The following is a 22,552-nucleotide window of genomic DNA, read 5'->3' on the forward strand; positions in this document are numbered from 1 at the left end:
TGGCAATTTTTTATTCACTGTAAATTGAAATTTTTTTCGCGTAAATATGCTGAAAAATAGCAGGTTGGGTTTACCGATATATCAGGTGCTCAAAACACCTGAAAGATCACTTACATACAAACAGTGCATATGAAAGCTAAATACTGTTTTGCAATTTTTTTTCTAACATTTATAAAATAAATTTGTTGAGATGAAAACAATTTTATGGTATTTAGGTCAAGTTAAAAAAAAAAGATACATGTACTTAATATATTCTTCGCGTGTATAAAAACAAATACAATTCAAACTGAACCTAATTAAAAACAAAACGATAAAATTTCAGTCTGAATTCAAAATTTATAAATATGTGTTGCCAGTGTGATAAAATAGTTATTTTTTATTTTTTTGTTTTTTTGGGGATTTTTTTTCTTTCATTAATTATTAGTAGTATGACATGTTACATACAAAAAAAACCCACTTATTTACAATATTTGTAAACCAATAAAAAAGGGGATTTTTTTTCATTTGACAATAACAGATATTATGAATTTAAACAATGACCGTGAACGGTCGTACAACCCAAAAGCATGATACTTCCGTAAACTTATGTGCCCATATGTTAAAAGTCATGTGCGTCGTAGTTGAGTATAAAATCTGAAAACAGCTGATAATTGCATACAGTAATAGTTACAATTGTTAATGTAAGTACATTTACATTTATACTAATTTTATTTAAATTTAAATATACCATAAAGAAGCAATTAATTAGTATCAAAGTTCTGCCGTGTATTCAAGGTACATAATAAGGATAACATATCATATGTAGACAGATTTAGTATGCTAAGCTAGTTTCGTTTTCCAAATACAACTCGTGATACTTGATTCCACAAATTTACATCAGTTATCTTTACCATTTACTACAGTAGCGTGTTCATTTTGTTAAAAATCTTTTTAACACACTTACACAAATGAATAAGAACTTTTAATTAATATGTGTAGTCATATGTTATTGTCATCGTTATGTGAAACAAATGAGTTACTAACAACTATAATTACATGCCACAAAAATGCAAATTATATCCTATTTTTGAAATTTCTAGCAAACGATATTATTTTATTTTAGTTTCTAGCAAAGAATAAAAGGCCAAATGCAGGTTTCTCGTTGCGTCGTGTTATCCCTGTTGTTGGTGTTCGTTGGAGGTAAGAATATATAGTAACCACCATTAACGTTTACTTTGCATCTATATATGTTTTTCGAATTGCACATACACTAACAATATACATACATGTTTACCACTAGCTGCTTGCATGTTTTTTTGTGCGCCAGATGCAAACAAACATTATAAATTGTTTTCTTTTTTAACCCTTAGTCCTTTACTGCTGATAGTAAACCGTTTTTCCTTTAAGGTATCATCAACTCAGTAGTCGGTGTTCGATACTGACATGATTAATAACATGCTTTTGTGAATCAAATTTCAAACGGAGTAATATTTTTTAACCCCCTCAGGCAAATTTAACCTAATATCATTTTAATTAAGTGTTTGTTGGCTGATTTTATTCAAAAAGCTCTTCCAGCGTGTACATATATACAGAAATTACTGTAGCTATCTTTCGTGACTGTGTGTGCATTCATAGCGTTTCTAAAGTAAAACGTGCATACTGTTGATCTTAGGATATTTAATGAAGATCGGATATCTTAAGAACAAAAGTAAAATGTGAGCCATGAACTATGTTTGTATTACACAAATACCTTTATAAATTAAAATTCAGTTTAGTAATTGTTAAAAATCCATCAAAAAATAGAAAATGAACATTTAACTCAACTTCAAGTTGGTAAAATAAAAAATACAATTATGAAACATATATACACGAAAGGGTAACTTGCATGTCATAACGTTAAAGGGCGACTTGCTTCTACTAAATATTCTCTCTTTATCATACTGGTCATTTCATAGACCATGACGATAGTAAATCGCGGTATTACTTTGCAATTTCTTTTCTATGCGTAATTCAACAATCACATGGTCGATAACATGTTGTTATTAGTCGTTATGTAAATGAATCGGATATCTCTCATTGGTGATAACAAAAATATCTGCCATTGCTCTTTTTTTTCCAGTAAACACGGCCAACGTTGAAGCGTATGAAGACAATGGATTTATTCAAAAGTAAGTTGATTGGAATACTTTTGCATTACATTTTAAATCCAACAAATGATGATATTTAAATGGTTCGATTTAATAATAGAAATATCAGTGGATATCATATGTGGATTACATTTCTTTTGATATTTTTAAAATTCATATTCAGAATTACTTTGATATATCAAAAGAAATGTAATCCACATATGATATCCAGTAAAAAAAAAAAGCACAAATGTCTGCATAATCTATAAATATTGATCATATTGATCATTTGATAGGGGCTATACTTAAGATAAAGTAATTAACACCACTTAAGCTATCGATATTTGTTTATTCAACGATTCTTCTTGTTAGTATTTTATTTCGGTGATCTTCATCCGAAGTCTGTGAGTTTTGAACATTTGTATATTTAAGAAATAATTCTTTATGCCATGTTCTATGCTAATTTTAACTTAGATACATAGTACGTATTATATTTGACAATATCTGTATACCGAACGTGGCATGAAAGAATTGTCTGTAATCTGAAAACTTGTACTCTGAAGCGAACCTATAATATACGTTCTAAAGGGTGTCATTTTGATTCAATGGACCAAAGACGTAATAAAAAATCAACAGTTTAACGATAAACGACTAACAGATATACACTTACGTTTAGAATAATTTTATTAAATTTCTTAGCAAACAACATCAACAAAAGATGACCATTTTGATATTCTGCGTTGTTCAAAATACAACAGACGTTACAATTTCAATTGTTCTGTCAATTACGTGCAGCCCATGTTTAACTGTAATTAAACATGTTGGTTTTTTTTGAAAGTAAATAAGAACGTCATATTATAATTTCGGATTACAAAGCAGCCAACAATATTGATATATGTATCTACGAACGTTAAGCGTTTCTGTAAAAAATGTTGCAACAAGTTATTCGAATGTACACATATGTATCAATCAAAACAATAAACGAGATATGATAATATATCTTTTGTTTTTACAATGCATGATGCTTGTTTAGTCTGGTAAAGAGCGACAACTGACTTATGTGCCTAAGATGGAGATAATTATACCCCCGCTTTAAAAAAGGGGGGTATACTGTTTTACCTCTGTCTGTCCGTCAGTACGTCCGTCAGTCGTTCCGTCCATCAGTCCGTCCATCAGTCCGTCCGTCAGTCAGTCCGTCCCATGAAACTTCCGTCACATTTTTCTCAGGAACTACAGTACAAGGATTTCTGAAATTTGGTTTCAGGGTTTATCTAAGTCAGCTATACCGTGTGATGCGTTTTCAGATTGATCACTTGACAACTTCCTGTTTACCGAACACTTGTATGATTTTACACATGATAGCCAAGTTGAAAATTTTCGTCACATTTTTCTCAGGAACTGCAATACAAGGATTTCTGAAATTTGGTTTCAGGATTTATATAAGTCAGCTATACCGTGTGATGCGTTTTCAGATTCATCACTCGACAACTTCCTGTTTATCGAACACTTGTATGATTTTACACATGATAGCCAAGTTGAAAAGTTTCGTCACATTTTTCTCAGGAACTACAATACAAGGATTTCTGAAATTTGGTTTTAGGATTTATATAAGTCAGCTATACCTTGTGATGCGTTTTCAGATTCATCACTCGACAACTTCCTATTTACCGGAACACTTGCATATTTTTACACTATTAATATTATCCACCGGCGGCGGGGGTATCATCAGTGAGCAGTAGCTCGCAGTTTCACTTGTTGTTCCTACCGTCAGTGCTGTCCTGTTTATTGTTGCTCTAAGTATGGAACCTGTAGCCGCAACAATTACTTCCGGTAAATTTGTTTATTTCCGCGATATACACAAAACATTTGGTAACAAGTCACATTGTCAACATCATTGAACCAAATCCTTCTCTACAGCACAAGTTATCGAGCAGGTTCATAAACAAAGGTCAGATATTGTAAGGTCTTGAATTTTGATGTCCTGCATTGTGTAACATAAGTTCTACTTCTTGCAGAAGATAAATACGAAATAGGTCATTGTATTATTTTTAGAAATCGTGCTCAAAGCTCTAAAATGACCAAAAACTGCATGAAATAACTTTAAAATTACAATGAAATACCAAATATTGTGTCAAAATGAACATCTCTACGACTACAAAAAAAAAAATACACTGTTTATTGAAATCATAAATTCTTTGATTAGTAGTTGGATTTTGTTTCAGATTAATCTTAATGTGTTACATTGTGTTTGATATGTTATCCACTGTAAACAACGATCACGATTGTGCTAGCTATAATATAACTGTTGACACTCCATTTTCATCTATAAAGTGCCTCAGTTATAACTCCACAGATCATTTTAATAATGGCAGCATAGAAAGATAACTCTGTAAATGGTATAAACTGTTTTTGGCATTCAAGTTAGTTGAAGTCGTCCCGTATTTTTTTTTTAACTTGTCCACTTGGTAACGAATTTGATTTTATCAATATAACAATGGAACATCAGGTCCATATGTATATCAATATAATCCATTTTCTATGTTTTCTAGAAAAAATTACAGTGTTTCTTATGTCAAAGTATTAGTGGTATTAACCAATGCCAGGAAGTGTGAATACGTCCAACACATAACGATCGACTACATGACAACTTTGTTATGTAATTGACAATATGGTGATGTAGGTGACAAAAAAGCAAAAGTCAAAATCGTACGTTGAACACTGTAATAACTGAAGTAAATGGAAAGCAAGTCAATCTATATTATAAGATTTAATATGTTTAAGGAAAAGATCATTATTTTTTATCATAATTGCCTTCGTTCTGTAGTTGACCAATTCCACTATTTTTGTTACCTCATTTTGGAATTAAAATGATCTTCCCAGCTTCATTAAGACTGGATACTTTAAATTGTGTTCATATAAATAAATAAGGGTTCATTAGACTATTTAAAATAAAATAACATTGATGAACATGTTTTTGTTCAATTTCTATCCATAATATGTACGGGTTTTGAAAACGACCGATATAGGACGAGAACGTAGTATTAGGTCACAAGCACACTGTGACAATTAATATTACCGTATATCTTAACACGTGGTGTCTAGTGGCTTATAAAAGTGATCAACTCTTTATTTATATAACCTACTTCCATCGGTCTATGCACAAAAGAAAAATAATCTGCCAACAGTAAACACTTGTTAGCCTCTAATGTGCTTTCTGCATTGGTTTCCATCGTGGATAATTAATTTCTTCATTAATTTCCCAGGCGACACGACTCAAAAATTCCCTCAGCGCCATGTTACCTACTAACCAAATATTAAATATACAGGGTCTCCACGCGGTCGCTCTTAACCATTCATATTCCTAGAATTATATAAGAGGTAAGATAAGTACGATTATCGAACAATTAATTTAAAACAAAGACAATTACCGTTATATATGTATCTTTGCATGACTTAATGAAATTTTGAAATCGGTAAACGCTTTTTTCCTCAACTACATCTATGTGTCTTTAAACGGTACTCCTTAAATAAAACACAAATTTTAATGATACAATTGCAAGTACGTATATCATAAAAAATTGAATCATTGAATCTGAAAAAGAGAAAAAAAGTATGCAGTTTAAATCAGAACCGTTTTTTTTTAAATTTTCCAATTGACAGTATACAGATAATGATATACGCATATGTATACTAGTTATCATATGAATACATGTATTGCTTAAACATTCTAACGAAAATTAGATATTCTATAAGTGTATCAGGAGCAAAGTTATTTTATGCAGTTGAGATCCTTTCGTCAAAAACTAATTACCATTGATGCGAGCGATGAACATTCATTTAGTATATAGATATATAATACTTTACGTTCCTAAAGCTACTAAAATTGTCTGAATCTTAGATATGGTTTCTATCATACTATGCATGTCGTAGTGCGTTCATATGTGTTCAAACTATCAATCAATTTATACTTGATCTCTATAATAAACTTGATAGACGAAATCTTTCGATATAGATTGCGTTCATCGGATGCTTATTCTTATTTTCCTGTTTTAGGCTAGGAAAAAGAAGTACAGCAGCATGTGGGATGATGTCTTGTTCAAATGATTTTCACTGCTGTCATGGTTTTACTTGCTCCTATAGAAAATGCATGTATACACAAGAAAGAGACAAGACCCTGACTATATGAGATGTTGAAATTTTTAATATTGTATTTGAAAAATAATAATTGCAATAAAATAATTAATTATTCATTTTTTTTTACTGGAAAACCCAAAAGGAATGTATTCTCAAGAACAAAGAGGACTATTGAAATCAATATTGCTAGGCATTTGTATGAGAGAACATACAAATATAGTTTCTTGTATTTAATTACGCTAACATAGTTGTTTACATCACCAAAAAAATAAGAGACTTTTAGAGCACACGGATTATTTTATTTCTGCATTTTCATATGTTGCATAATGAATCTAATAATTATCACCAGGACTCGGTACCAGTATCGCATGATTTAGCAACAAGTTAGGCTTGTAAAATCAAACGTCAGACTAAATCAACCAACGGAATGATTTTCAAACAACTCTCTTATTCCTGGCTTGATACATATATTTTGCATAGAAAATGATGGGTTACACAATGGGTTTCAGAGTGTGTATTACACGGGTTTACTGTACGGAAACACATTTGAGCATAGTAAAATGTTGTGGTTAACGGATAGCCAGGAGATGATCTAGCACGTCCTTACAGGTAACAGGTGACATCTAATATTGGTATCGGTATCAGATTCGAGTATTGATAATATTGAATATGTGGAAAACGATAGGGCCTGGAATGGTGTAATGTTTAATCAACACTATTGTCCTATTTAAAAAAAATAAAGTTAAAATCCTTAGTTTGTGTTTTTTATACCCCCGCTTAAAAAGAGGGGGGTTTACTGTTTTACCTCTGTCTGTCCTTCCGTCAGTCCGTCGGTCCGTCAGTCCGTCAGTCCGTCAGTCAGTCAGTCCGTCCCATGAATATTTTTCGTCGCATTTTTCTCAGGAACTAAAATACAAGGATTTCTGAAATTTGGTTTCAGGGTTTATCTAAGTCAGCTATACCTCGTGATGCGTTTTCTGATTGATCACTTGACAACTTCCTGTTTACCGAACACTTGTATGATTTTACACATGATAGCCAAGTTGAATATTTTCGTCACATTTTTCTCAGGAACTACAATACAAGGATTTCTGAAATTTGGTTTCAGGATTTATATAAGTCAGCTATACCGTGTGGTGCGTTTTCAGATTAATCACTCGACAACTTCCTGTTTACCGAACACTTGCATATTTTTACACTATTGATATTATCCACTTGCGGCGGGGGTATCATCAGTGAGCAGTAGCTCGCAGTTTCACTTGTTTCGTCATGCTGGCTATCAAATTGAACATCGTTATTTTAATATTATAGATATTCAAATCTCACATTTGCCTTTTACAGAAGAGTTAACTTGTTGACTGCTTTCTAAGTTAACTTGAGAATTTTTGAGCAGTCAAGCAAGTTAACTGCGTCGTTGGTGGACCAGACCTACGGTCTGCTTTTTTAGGACTGCTGCAGACCTATCGGCAAGTCTGCTCCAGACCAGACCTGTGGACAAGTCTGCTTTTGACCAGTCCTGAGGACAGGTCTGCCCCAGACCAGACCTGTGGACAAACATACCCAACTATATCAGTCCTATTCAGGACCGATAACTCTGTCGATATCATAGATAATATCGGATACATACAATATTGTTAAAACCAAACCAATCGTATTATACGTCTCTGTTGGAATGTATACAATAACTATATTTTTTACACAATTTTAACTTTATATCGATTCATTGCCTGGATTTAGCTTTAAATATTGAATTAAAAAATAAATAACTATAAAATGATATTCAATGATCGAAATTCATTTAAATTAAAATTTGAATCAGATGATTTCTTTGAAATAATTATAGAAACGTAAAAATATTAGAATGCCTTATAAGCAAAAATTATTTTTTAAAGAAATTTTCATAATATTCATATTTTCCTAAAGTTTATTATGAAACATACTTCTTCTGATTTGACACGGGAAGGAGAAGATATTTATTTGTACATTTATGAAAACTTTTGTATATCACAAACTTTAAACTCTGGTAATACATGTATACACACTGACAGGATGTTGAATGTCACCTGGTTGCTTTTGGTTTGCACGTCTACCTGGCAATATATTATGATGTAACATTATAAGATTAGATTTCATCTGTCCGGTCAAGGAATGATATTTTTAAGGTATAGAATATTTATCTATTATAATTGCCGACCGTGCATGGGCTGTATAGCCAGTCAAGGTCGTTAAAAACTTCCATATATATTATAATTTGACATTGTTTTATTTTCTCTTAGGATGAAAACATTTTTTGTTTTAAAAGGAATGTATAAATATATTTCTAAAGAAAGATAAAATATACAGAAAACTTGAAAACACCTTTAAAAAAAGGAGAGATTTTTTTTATTTAAGATATTGTAAACTTTTTTCTGGTAACAGTATCTCCTGAATGAATATCTGTCAAAATAAATGTGTCACACTTCAAATATTTTTTTTTATTAAGAAATTTTGAAATCAATGATATCGAAATATCACTGGAAAATAACAGAAACATCAGAGATTATTTATAGAATATTAAATATAATCTAGGAAAGTCTTACTATAGAAATCATTGATTTGATGCAACATTTCCATATGATACATCAGCCGCCATTTTGAAAAATCTCGGAAAATTCCCTTTTTTAAATCGATGTTTGACCGAATTTGCCCTGAAATTAAACTGTTTTAAGTAGTATTTTTCGCAAGCTATATGTCTGAATATACTTAATCGATTTGCAAAGTTTGTGTTTTATTTACATAATTTCTTTATGTGTTGTAAACGTAGACATGGGTATCGGTAATTTAACATTGAGTCAACGGAGAAATGACGAGAAAAGGTGCATGTTTTACGATTCCGATTTGACCGAATTTAATCAAAAATTAAACTGTTAAGACCAACATTGTTTGATAGAAATATGTATGAATATCAAGGATTGATTTGCAAAAGTAAGAACACGGATCAGGTTTATGAGAAAATTAAACTTTATTGAAGCATATATGCATTTTATATGGGGAAATATAATACAAAATGGCGGCTATTATACGTCACAAAAGTCACGTGATGTCTAACTTAGTTGGATAAGTCTGCTTTTTACCAGTCCTGAGGACAGGTCTGCCTCAGACCAGACCTGTGGACAGGTCTGCTCCTGAACAGACCTGAGGACAGGTCTGCTTTTGACCAGACTTGTGAACAAGTCTGCTATTGACCAGACCTGAGGACAAACATATCCAACTAAGTTAGACATCACGTGACTTTTGTGACGTATAATAGCCGCCATTTTGTATTATATTTCCCCATATAAAATGCATATATGCTTCAATAAAGTTTAATTTTCTCACAAACCTGATCCGTTTTCATACTTTTGCAAATCAATCCTTGATATTCAAACATATTTCTATCAAACAATGTTGGTCCTAACAGTTTAATTTTTGATTAAATTCGGTCAAATCGACATCGTAAAAAATGCACTTTTTCTCGTCATTTCTCCGTTGACTCAATGCTAAATTACCGATACCCATGTCTACTTTTACAACAAATAAAGAAATTCTGTAAATAAAACACAAACTTTGCAAATCGATCAAGTATATTCAAACATATAGCTCGCAAAAAATACTACTTAAAACAGTTTAATTTCAGGACAATTTCGGTCAAACATCGATTTAAAAAAGGGAATTTTCCGAGATTTTTCAAAATGGCGGCTGATATATCATATGGAAATGTTGCATCAAATCAATGATTTTTATTATAGTAAGACTTTCCTAGATTATATATAATTTTTCATAAAGAATCTCTGATGTTTCTGTTATTTTCCTTTAGTGATATTTCGATATCATTGATTTCAAAATAAATTTTCTTAATAAAAAAAATTATTTTAAGTGTGACACAGGAACATTTATTTTGACAGATATTCATCCAGGCGATACTATTACCAGAAAATAGTTTACAATATCTATAATAAAAAAAAATCTCTTCTTTTTAAAAAAAATGTTTTTTAAGTTTTCTGTATATTTTCTTTTTCTTTAGAAATATATTAAACATTTCTTTTAGAACAAAAAAAAAAAATTTCATCCTAAGAGAAAAAAAAACCGATGTCCAATTATAATAGATAAATATTCTATACCTTTACATTCCTTGACCGAACAGGTGAAATCTAACTTGGGTTAAATGTTACATCATAATATATTGTCAGGTAGACGTGCAAACCAAAAGCAACCAGGTGACATTCAACATCCTGTCAGTGTGTATACATGTATTGCCAGAGTTTAAATTTTGTGATATACAAAAGTTTTCATAAATGTACAAATAAATATATTCTCCTTCCCGTGTCAAATCAGAAGAAGTATGGTTCATAATAAACTTTAGAAGAATTTTATTATTATGAAAATTTCTTTAAAAATTTTTTTTGCTTAAAAGGCATTCAAATATTTATTTGTTTCTATAATTATTTCAAAGAAATATTCTGATTCAAATTTTAATTTAAATGAATTTCGATCATTGAATATGATTCTATTGTTATTTATTTTTTAATTCAATATTTAAAGCTAAATCCAGGCAATGACTCGATATAAAGTTTAAATTGTGTTAAAAAAAAAGAGTTATTGTATACATTCCAGCAAAGACGTATGATACGATTGATCTGGTTTTAACAATATTGTATACCGTATAATATCTATCGACAGAGTTATCGGTCCTGAATAGGACTGATATAGTTGGGTATGTCTGCTTATGACAGATTATCGTTATAAGAGTTTTCATATCAGACTTGAGCTTTCATTAAAATATGTAAACAACATTCGCATTGTTTTTCCACAGAAATCCTTTATTATTTACTCGCTAGACTCTACTAGATATTATACAAATGCTCTCTTTTATTTGATATACATGTATTCTTATATAAATAAAAAATGGCTATACGATCACACAGAGTTTTTTTTTAGAAGGCGGATAGAAAGGTTATCCAACGCATCGGAACAATATTCTTATATCACGGGATATCGGCAACATTGTCTACGTTGCTTCGTTCCCCGTTGTTTACCTGTCCCTTCCTAAATTTTACTTATATATATGCATACATTTATACTTGCATGGATATTTCATTGATATTCAACTTGTTTGCATTGGATTTACTATTCTATTTCCCGCAGAATATTCTAACAGAAATTGTACAGTGTCCGTAAGCATGCGATGTGGTAAAACTATCAACAATCTCGTCAAATTCGTCAGATTTATCGAGAGATTTGTCATTGCCGATATTTATATGGGACGTCCTAAAATTATACTCAATGCGCACTTTACTGAAATAGTTGCCACTTGACATTTAACTATAAACAAAATCAATCAACCGACATAGTAGATTCCAAGAAGAGAACCTCGTATACTTTTTTTTATTAAATCATTGTAAATAGTACAAATGAATTCAGACATGTCAGTGTTGGTACTTTGATGAGGTGGCATAATAGTTTTGTTTTACACGTACACCATCATGATCGAACTCCTATATATGATGTGACTGTTATTATGAATAAGAAGATGAAATTCTGACATTCTCAATTTATTCAGAATATTTTTTGCATTAATAGTTTTCCAATATTATTGATTACATGTACATTTATGGTCCTACTAAAATGTGAACAGGAGAGCCAGGAGAAGACATAAAGGCGCTCGGTACAATGGTATGCGGGTATATAGATCTGCAAATAAAAGTGCACATATGATCAGTTTTGGTCAAATAGTTTTGTTTTCCAAGTCAGCATGAGGTATTAAAACTACTGAAATTTTGTTACGTATCAATATTTTGAATAAAAGGAGGACACACTGGTATCCTAAATGTATGCGAACAAAAATTTGTTGTTATTAAATTGCAATATTGCTGTCCATTGTCATGATTATATTATACATTGATTCCTGACATAAAAAATATGGCTGATTAATACTATGCAGGTACATCATGGTGTATATAGATTTACAAATTTAAGTGCACATATGATCAGTTTTTGTGGATGCGGTCAAATAATTTTGTTGTACAAGTCAGCTGGAGGTATCAAAACTACTGAAATTTTGTTACATATCAATATTTTGAATAAAATGAGGACATGCTGGTATCCTAAATTAATGCGAACCAAACATTTTTGTTATTATATTGCAATATTGCTATCCATTGTCATGATTGTATCATACATTGAATCCTGACATAAAAAATATGGCTGATTTACTATGCTGGTATATAGATTTACAAATTAAAGTGCATATATGGTCAGTTTTGGTGGATGGGGTCAAATAATTTTGTTGTACAAGTCAACTGGAGGTATCAAAACTACTGAAATTTTGTTACGTATCAATATTTTGAATAAAATGAGGACATGCTGGTATCCTAAATTTATGCGAACAAAAATTTGTTGTTATTATATTGCAATATTGCTGTCCATTGTCATGATTGTATTATACATTGAATCCTGACATAAAAAATAAGGCTGCTTTACTATGCTGGTATATAGATTTACAAATTAAAGTGCACATATGGTCAGTTTTGGTAATGCGGTCAAATAATTTTGTTGTACAAGTCAGCTGGAGGTATCAAAACTACTGAAATTTTGTTACGTATCAATATTTTGAATAAAATGAGGACATGCTGGTATCCTAAATTTATGCGAACAAAAATTTGTTGTTATTATTTTGCAATATTGCTGTCCATTGTCATGATTGTATTAAACATTAAATCCTGACATAAAAAATATTGCTGATTTACTATGCGGGTATATAGATTTTCAAATTATAGTGAACATATGGTCAGTTTTGGTGGATGCGGTCAAATAATTTTGTTGTTCAAGTCAGTAGTAGTTATCAAAACTACTGAAATTTTGTTACGTATCAATATTTTGAATAAAATGAGGACATGCTGGAATTCTAAATTTATGTGAACAAAAATTTGTTGTTATTATATTGCAATATTGCTGTCCATTGTCATGATTGTATTATACATTGAATCCTGACATTAAAAATAAGGCTGATTTACTATGCTGGTATATAGATTTACAATTTAAAGTTCACATATGGTCAGTTTTGGTAATGCGGTCAAATAATTTTGTTGTACAAGTCAGCTGGAGGTATCAAAACTACTGAAATTTTGTTACGTATCAATATTTTGAATAAAATGAGGACATGCTGGTATCCTAAATTTATGCGAACAAAAATTTGTTGTTATTTATTGCAATATTGCTGTCCATTGTCATGATTGTATCACACATTGAATCCTGACATAAAAAATATGGCTGATTTACTATGCTGGTATATAGATTTACAATTTAAAGTTCACATATGGTCAGTTTTGGTAATGCGGTCAAATAATTTTGTTGTACAAGTCAGCTGGAGGTATCAAAACTACTGAAATTTTGTTACGTATCAATATTTTGAATAAAATGAGGACATGCTGGTATCCTAAATTTATGCGAACCAAAATTTTTTGTTATTATCTTGCAATTTTGCTGTCCATTGTCATGATTGTATTATACATTGATTCCTGACATAAAAAATATGGCTGGTTAATACTATGCGGGTACGTCATGGTGTATATAGATTTACAAATTAAAGTGCACATATGGTCAGTTTAGGTAATGCGGTCAAATAATTTTGTTGTATAAGTCAGCTGGAGGTATCAAAACTACTGAAATTTTGTTACGTATCAATATTTTGAATAAAATGAGGACATGCTGGTATCCTAAATTTATGCGAACAAAAATTTGTTGTTATTTATTGCAATATTGCTGTCCATTGTCATGATTGTATCACACATTGAATCCTGACATAAAAAATATGGCTGATTTACTATGCTGGTATATAGATTTACAAATTAAAGTGCATATATGGTCAGTTTTGGTGGATGCGGTCAAATAATTTTGTTGTACAAGTCAACTGGAGGTATCAAAACTACTGAAATTTTGTTACGTATCAATATTTTGATACGTGTACATTGAATCTTGACATAAAAAAATATGGCTGATTTACTATGCTGGTATATAGATTTACAAATTAAAGTGCATATATGGTCAGTTTTGGTGGATGCGGTCAAAAATTTTGTTGTACAAGTCAACTGGAGGTATCAAAACTACTGAAATTTTGTTACTTATCAATATTTTGAATAAAATGAGGACATGCTGGTATCCAAAATTTGTAGTCATTATTTAAATGAATTAAACTATTGCTGATTGTGGCTGCATAGTTTAAGGATGTATAAGTAACAAGGACGTATACACCTAACATCAAAAATACTTCTTTTCAAAAATATGCATAATATGATTGAATTTGATCTCGGAATATATATATATTCAGTGCCTGTTATCATTGTAACCGAGATCGTTTTTATAATAGATAGATTGTCAGATCACAGATAAATTTGTGTTACGTTCTGTGAGTACTTATTTTCAAATATTTGTATTTAATCCTGTGCATAAAACGGAAGTATTAATTTTTAAATTACTTTATTTTCGATGTTTATACTACGAAACAAAGATATTATTTTTTTTTTAAATCAACGAAGAGCGATCCTGGTTACAAGTTAACTTAGTGTTGAGCAGACCAGTCAAAAGTTAACTTGGGAACAGGTCTGGTTTTGATCGGATTTGTCCAAGCAGAAGTTAACTTTGTGGCAGGACCGGTTTCCAAGTTAACTTATGTTAACTTTATGACAGGACTGGTTCCGAAGTTAACTTATGTTAACTTATGACAGGACTGGTTCGAAGTTAACTTATATCAATAGCGGACCTGTTTCCAAGTTAACTTTTTGGCAGACATAAAAACAGTCCTAGGACCAAGTCCGCTTTTCAAGTTAACTAGATTTTGGTCCTAGGACTGGTCAGAGCAGTCCTATATTCGGTCACAGGTTAACTTTGACCAGTCCAAATGACTGATTATCAAGTTAACTTGCTGTACAGGTTAGGAGTGCACCCATCTGTAGGACCATAATCCAAATTGTAACGAAATAGCTCCCGTGAACCACTAGTCGCAGACCATAGCCTCAGATTAAAAATAACTGGCTATATCGTTAAAGACATGAAAGAAATGAACAAGTAACAAAATTTGTCAGCATCCTTGTGATAAATGACAAAACAAATCAAGCAAGTATGATGTTTCAGTTTTCAACCAAACACAGAAAGGATCTGTTGTACTGTGTGCAAATGATTCACTACTGGTTGAGAAGTTATATTTCATTTAAGTACACATAGTAAAATAAATAACTGATTGCTTTGGAACGAAACATACGCATAATGATAACGATAATCATATCATTAAGGGCTGAGATATAACATGTATCAGATTTTTCTATACTATTACGGCATTAAAATATATAACTCTGGCACTTTTCCATATCACAAGCTATACATAAATTAATATACTTTAAATATATTTTAATACAAATATACTACAAAGCAATCTTGATATAATATGGATCGACTTGTTCATACCATCTTTTCATCTCGCTTCATAAACTGCCAACAAATATTGATTTGTGTTTTTTTTAAATGCAAAACGTACATAATTCTGGAAAGAAAATTACAAATTTCCTGAAAAATTAGACAGACCATTAGCATGATAAAATTATCATTAAAACAAAGATGTACTGTTGGACATGTTGGAAGTTAACCAATTAAGGCATTTTTCTTCTTCTTCTTCTTGTATACAGTTACAGCTTCATAAATATTGAAGATTACGAACTGTTGCATGCGCGGATTATTTGATTAAAAATATGAACAAACATATATCTTTATATTTGTAGAATACTTGGTGATATTTACATGAAAGAAAACAAGTGATTAAAAAAATATGTATATTGGTATTTATCAAGATACAGCGCAACGTAAACCCTACCTTTTACTTATCAAAGTCCTTCAAAACTAAAATGACAGGTTAGCCTTTCAGCAAAATGTATCAAAACCTTAAGATCATCACCACCAAGGACTGAGTCCAATTTAAAGTTAATCGGGCATAGAATTCTCAACATACATTTCGACGTACAAAAAACATGCCCGATTGTAGAGTAAATAAAATCCTTAACTCTTGATGGAGAAATACAAATTAAACCAAAAACGTATACAGACCGTAAGACTATCAAAACACACATTTGTGTACAGTTTGAAATAAATCAAGCAAGAAGTTCTCAAGACATGGTGCGACATGTAAGCGAATGACAGAACAATGGACGGACAATTGTATTATAAAGAACACAATTATAGCATGTGTCTATCTTGAGAATAAACTCATCATAGATACCTGGATTTAAACTTTGTATTTGAATCATACGCTCGTTTCGTCAACAAAAGACTCACCAGTGACGCACGAATACAAAATGTTTAAAAGACCAAATAGAGTATGAAGTGGAAGAGCATTGATGACCAAGTATTCCTAAAAGTTTTGCCAAATACAGCTTAGGTAATATATTCCTGAGGTGGAGCAGCCTTAGAATTAAAAAAAAAAAAAATCCTACCAATTAGGCATTTCGATTTTGCTAATCTAAGGATATGAAAGTTACTTTAGGTACATAAACAAATTTGACCTATTTTGCAGTTCATAACAAAATATTTAAACCTGAAAGCGTAAACAATTTGATTTTGAACTAGGAATAAATTCAACACGGAATGCAATACATTAAACACAAGCTATCAATTCAAACAGACAGAATCTGAACAACAGGACCTTGTTGTTTTCTGAGCTGCTCACATTTTTGGGAAACTAACTTATTCAATAAAAAAATGCTACTTCATGTAAAAGCAAATGCTATTTCTCTAATGTTGGTTTCGGAGATTTTTGGTAAAGTCTTGCTCACACTTATTTACATATATGGGATTATTGAGAATATATATTTTTTTTTTCCTTCTAATAATCAACATCCTACAATAACACTCTGCACATATCCGTATATTTGCGTTTGCACTTCATAATACAATGTAAAATAGTGTAAAAAGTTATTGTCAGGTCTTGTTAATTTTGCTTCTTATACGGTATTTTAGAAATTAAATCAGCAATTTTAATTTTAGTCCTTCTCTTCATGTAACAATTTTTCACAAGTCCGTCGTTTCAGGCATACTTGATGATTAACGGGATATGTGAAAATGTTTAGTGAAAGTGAAGTCCCGAGCAGCACTAAGTGCAAATTGGGCAGTTCTCGGACTTTTCTACTTCTTGCAGATCCATTTGGTCCACCTGGTGGCCTAAACATAAAAAATCATAATATGCCAAAGTTATATTTTTAAGATACTAGCTCGATTATCTCCAAGACTATCGTTATGTTTTTTCTTATTATTTCTTATGTTTACCTTCTTTTTTTTTTAACTTTTTTTACATGGCCTCCCCAGTTTTTATTGATGTCAATACCCTGTGTAGAATTGCACCATTTCCTTTATAAGCTTTCTAAGGTATCGTTATTTGCCTTCTTAACTACACCCCTATCCGTTTCGTTCTTTTAGAAGATTTCAGGAGCTAACTTGGACAATATGTATTTTTTATCATGATGGACTACTAGCTCACCTTTCGTTTCAAAGTCTCAGAAAACAAAAGTACTACAATTTATTATGGGTAAGTTCATGTAATCAAAAAGTATCTGTTTAGGGTTATTATAAAAGTGGGTTATTTACAATGTGTCATGATTGGAATATTCAAACGAATCCCCCAAATATGAAACAAAAACATAATATACATAGGGTTCAAACTGTTTTCATAAGGAAACAGACTGAAATACTTTGATTTAGCAGTCAGACATAAAAGTTCCCAATGGATTAAATTGGGATTTTAACTTTAAATTTAGAGGACATGGGTAAAGGAATCCTACACAGACGTTAAAAGAGGAATTTGTTATATGTGAGACTCATCCACATTAAAATGTGCATAATTGAAATGTTACAATATTTTGTGAAAAATTCCGATTATTGACTTAGGTGTTCTCATGAAATTTTGTATTAAGCAATATCACTGTTACATGTACATAATTTATAAGATTCCTGTATATATGTTTTATTTTGTACTTTTAACAAGCAAATATATCTTCCCTCTGGCCTCAAGTGTTTCTATTTTATTTAGCATATATCTGTAAGTGTAATTTGATGAATTCAATTAAAGTTTTGCCATTCCAGAATTATTGGACTTTTTTCGTGGAAAATTTAAATAACCCAAATGTTGTAGAAGAATTCAACTTTGCTTTGATTTTTTTCAAGAAATTGTATCACAAGACTAGATTTGATCAATTAAGCTCACTTTTAAGTAATTATCACATACCAAATAAAAAAAAATGTTAATGAATATAAGTCTCTTACTCAATGCCTTCAATAATGAACAAAACTTATACCCCATAGTAAGTTACATGTATAAAAAGGCCCTTAAAACGTGACACAAGACAGGCTGAAAATGTATATTCTACATATGTATGCAAAAGTGAAAATATTTTTAGAAATAAAAGCATTAGTAGCAATGGATGCAAATAAATAATTAACCTAGAAAAAAAACCTTCTACCTCCCACACTATGGCTTATGGGCTTTATTCACGAAATTGTCAACTAACTTTTACATACGTCATTCAAATTATGTACATCAAACAAGACAACAAAATAAAATAAAAGAACATGGCGAAGAGTTATAAGCTCCTAACACCTACCTAGAATGGCGAATGGTCGTCCCCCTATCAGCCTATGCATAGATATATGTATCATGTTTATAGTCATGCCCCAAGAACATGTAGAAACTGCACATGGAATTTTTAAAAAGTAAAGTCATGGAAAGTTCTAACCTACAGATCAATCCAGAAATTAAGAATCATGAGCCCCTAGAAATGACACACGCCTTTGCCTAAATTAAAATTTAAAAGATACCAACCCCCACCCCTTTAAAAAAAAAAAAACACATAACAATAACGAATAGAAAATTATGAAGTTGAGATAGCTTTTCTATGACCTATTCAGAGATGTTCATAAAAAAAAAAACTCATCGGCGGCGGCCGGTCACAATATTTACGAAATAAATATATGGATCACGAAGTATGATGTCAAAGCTATATATAATTTATGTACGCCTAAAGCTGTTTTTTTACCAAGCTCGGCCTTTTTTGGTATAACGTTGATACATGTATGGATTTAGCATATTGCATGATTTCCTTCACATTAAGATAAACAAAATTGCTACATAGAGGAAAACAATCCAACTTTTAATTACATTTTACGTTGACATTTTATTCCCGCCGGAAATTGACAACGTTGATCTGTGTACTGACACAACATCGGATGAGGTCGATTCCGGCATATTCTGTTTCAAAAATCAGTAGCACTTTAAATTTAATGATGTCTTAAAATATATTCGTTATTTTTCAATAATATTTAGTTGATAATTAATTTCAAGAGATGAAAAGCTATCGTGTTCTTCAGAAACAAGGTTAAAGGGGAACCACGTCCCCATAGTTGGGACATATAAAATAAAGATGACAGTTCTCCCTTTCTACGCGATAGAAGTGCCTAATTTTTTCATAACATCTACATTATGTACCAAAGATTATAATATAAAAGTATAAAAAAATCGAGGCGGAGATTTTTTAGAATTGGTTAAAAAATTAAAGCAGACCAATAGACAAAATAGAAAAATAGACGACAATGACGCATTCTTCAATTTCGAAAAAAATCTATAATTTTACAATTTATTGACACTACTATTAGACTTTTCAACCTTTCTATTCCAGCTTCTCTTATGATTTTTGTTATTGAGGAAACGCGCATTTGACGTACATAATTTGCATTATGGCATCTATGATGAGTTTTTATCACAATTACTATTGACAGCGGTTGACTCATAAATCAGTTGGAAAGGGTTTGACTCGCCAATTAATGAAATATTTTTGAACGCATACAGCGATTAAAAAGCTTACAAATTCGTGAAACAATCAGACAAAAAATGGATAGATTCTATTTTAAATTAAAAAGGAGATGACATGCATACAAGCAAGAAGAACATCTGAAAACCAGCAACTGAGCTGAATTCCTAGTAAAGCAACTTAAACACTGTCTGTAATCACTACACTAATAAAAGTACATGTACAGATACATATAAATTTTGCAGGCGCATTTAATTTAGTTATTGAGACATATTTGAATATAGTGCTCCACTAATGGGAATAGTTACTAAGGGCAGATACTGGACTTAACGATAACTATCAAAACATCATGGTCGATAATCCATAAATTATATGCAAACATAGGAACATAGAAAAGTAAAGATTGAGTTTCACAAAATCTTCTCAAATCAGGAGTAATCTTCGGTACTCTGGAATGTTTTTTTCTTGAATTTTTTTTTATATCGGAAAATACTAAAACTGTTTTGAGTTTAGCAAACCATTTATTCTATTTTATTGCAGTTGTCAATAGCACTTGCACATAAGGTGCATGCTCAACAGTTGAAGGGGAGGTACTGTCGTTGCCAACATAGAATATAATTTGTTGCGACGTCAAACTGCAGTAGTTAGTGGTTCGGTACTGACTTGCTTGTTAACAAAATTTGTCTTAGTAGAAATTCTGTCCAATTACTATATCATTAAGAAAAGGTGTCAATTCACAAAATATTAACCTAAGGGGAATGTTATTTATGTCTAGGTTGGTCATATATTTCTTCCTATGTTTACGTCATATTCATCATTGACTTTTAAATGTTTGGATTTGTTTGATCATGTGAAAGGTTCATTCATAAGAGCGCTAGGTACGCATTTTATAAATAAAAAAGTTAATCTCATAATAAACCATGTTTTTCCAAAACCTTAACATGAATTTGTACATCATTATAAACAACTAGTTTAATGAGTTTAAATAATAAGTATCTATTGGCGTCATTCAGTTTGTAGTAAACATTAGTAAATGTGAAATACAAAATTGTGTGCAAATTTTCAACGAAGTATTTACTTCTTATCGACTTGTATGCAGAACATTGAAGTCAAATATCAACGAAAATACGAATTTATCTCTATCCATAATGGATACCCAAAACAAACTAATCCATAATATCTCTCATGCAACAAAATGTAAATATGTTATTATTAATTTCTTTCAAATTGAATTTAATTGATATCTTAACTGAACAAGGCAATTCTGACCTAAGATCGAGGTTTTTGGAGTTTCGTAAAAAATTGGTCATTTATCTTTTTAAATGTTTTCATGGTTTTGGGTCCTACAACATTGCCTTTCAAATATTCGACTTTGAGCATTTCTGATTGAGGAACACGCTTTGGATAAATGACATTTATAAAGTTTTGTTTTGATTGAATTAGGTAATAGACTGTGAATTAAACACATTTAAAGAATAGTAAAGAGCACACTTCTCATGTCAATATGAATACCTTATCTATCGATAAACTGTTTTTTTGAAAAGGTTATAGACAGTAAAAAGGAGAATTTGAACAATTTCAAGAACAGAACTTTATTACAGCTCTGGGAAAGAATAACGTTATTATTGTTATATAATGTATCCCGAAACCTAATAACAATTTAGTTAAGTGTCTTTTTTTAGAAAGTCCCATACAATATCAACATCCTGCTTTAAAACCTTTTTTTATATTTTGTCAATTTATAATAGTGTCTAACATTCATTCAGTCTATTTAGAAAGGAGGTAAACATCAAGCATGTTGATACACAATTGTTAGCTTTGATGTCTTCTTTTTTTATATTTGTAAGGTTTTGTACATAGTTATTCTATTGCGCATATGAACCTGAGCTTTTTCTAAAACGATTGTCTTACTACTTTTAATCGGAATAATAATACTAATCACTGCGTTGTATACCGCGTCTGCTGAAAGGACATATCGAAAACTAATTGATATATGTCCAAACAGCGCATTGTTGCAAGTTTAATATAAATTTTTGAATCTCTTAAATATTATATGATAGTGTAGAATACATATTTAAAAAATCATAACTGTCATACGGACGCTATCCTAAGTTGGCTGAGCGTAAGCAAATATCTGTTTTAGAACTGATGAATGATATGTTTCATTCGTCGTATGCACAATCCTGTCTTTTTTCCTTAGAAATGAGACCTACCAATTATATTTAATCACCGATTGTGAACTTACTCGAGCTACACAACGAGTGACTATTATGGAGCAGATTCTCCTTACTCTTCCGAATCACTTGAGGTCTGTCCATATTTTCAAGCATTTGAGATCCACCCATATTTTGTGTGGGTTTCGTGTTGCTAAGTCTTTTGTTTGCTATATTGTGTTTAGTGAGTTTGAATGTCTTCCGGTAACTTTCGCTTCTCTTTGCGATTGCACATTCACGA

At 31.1% G+C, this 22,552-nt stretch overlaps 1 long non-coding RNA gene across 1 annotated transcript; it reads left to right on the forward strand.

Moving 5' to 3' along the window:
• Window positions 1-597: 597 nt before the first annotated feature.
• On the forward strand, window positions 598-6,284 carry LOC134684027 (uncharacterized). The gene is made up of 4 exons (XR_010101146.1): window positions 598-680; window positions 1,103-1,179; window positions 2,099-2,147; window positions 6,159-6,284. It is a non-coding gene; the product is annotated as an uncharacterized LOC134684027 (long non-coding RNA).
• Window positions 6,285-22,552: the final 16,268 nt, after the last annotated feature.

Source organism: Mytilus trossulus, chromosome 9 (genome assembly GCF_036588685.1).
Source record: "Mytilus trossulus isolate FHL-02 chromosome 9, PNRI_Mtr1.1.1.hap1, whole genome shotgun sequence".
NCBI lineage: Eukaryota > Metazoa > Mollusca > Bivalvia > Mytilida > Mytilidae > Mytilus > Mytilus trossulus.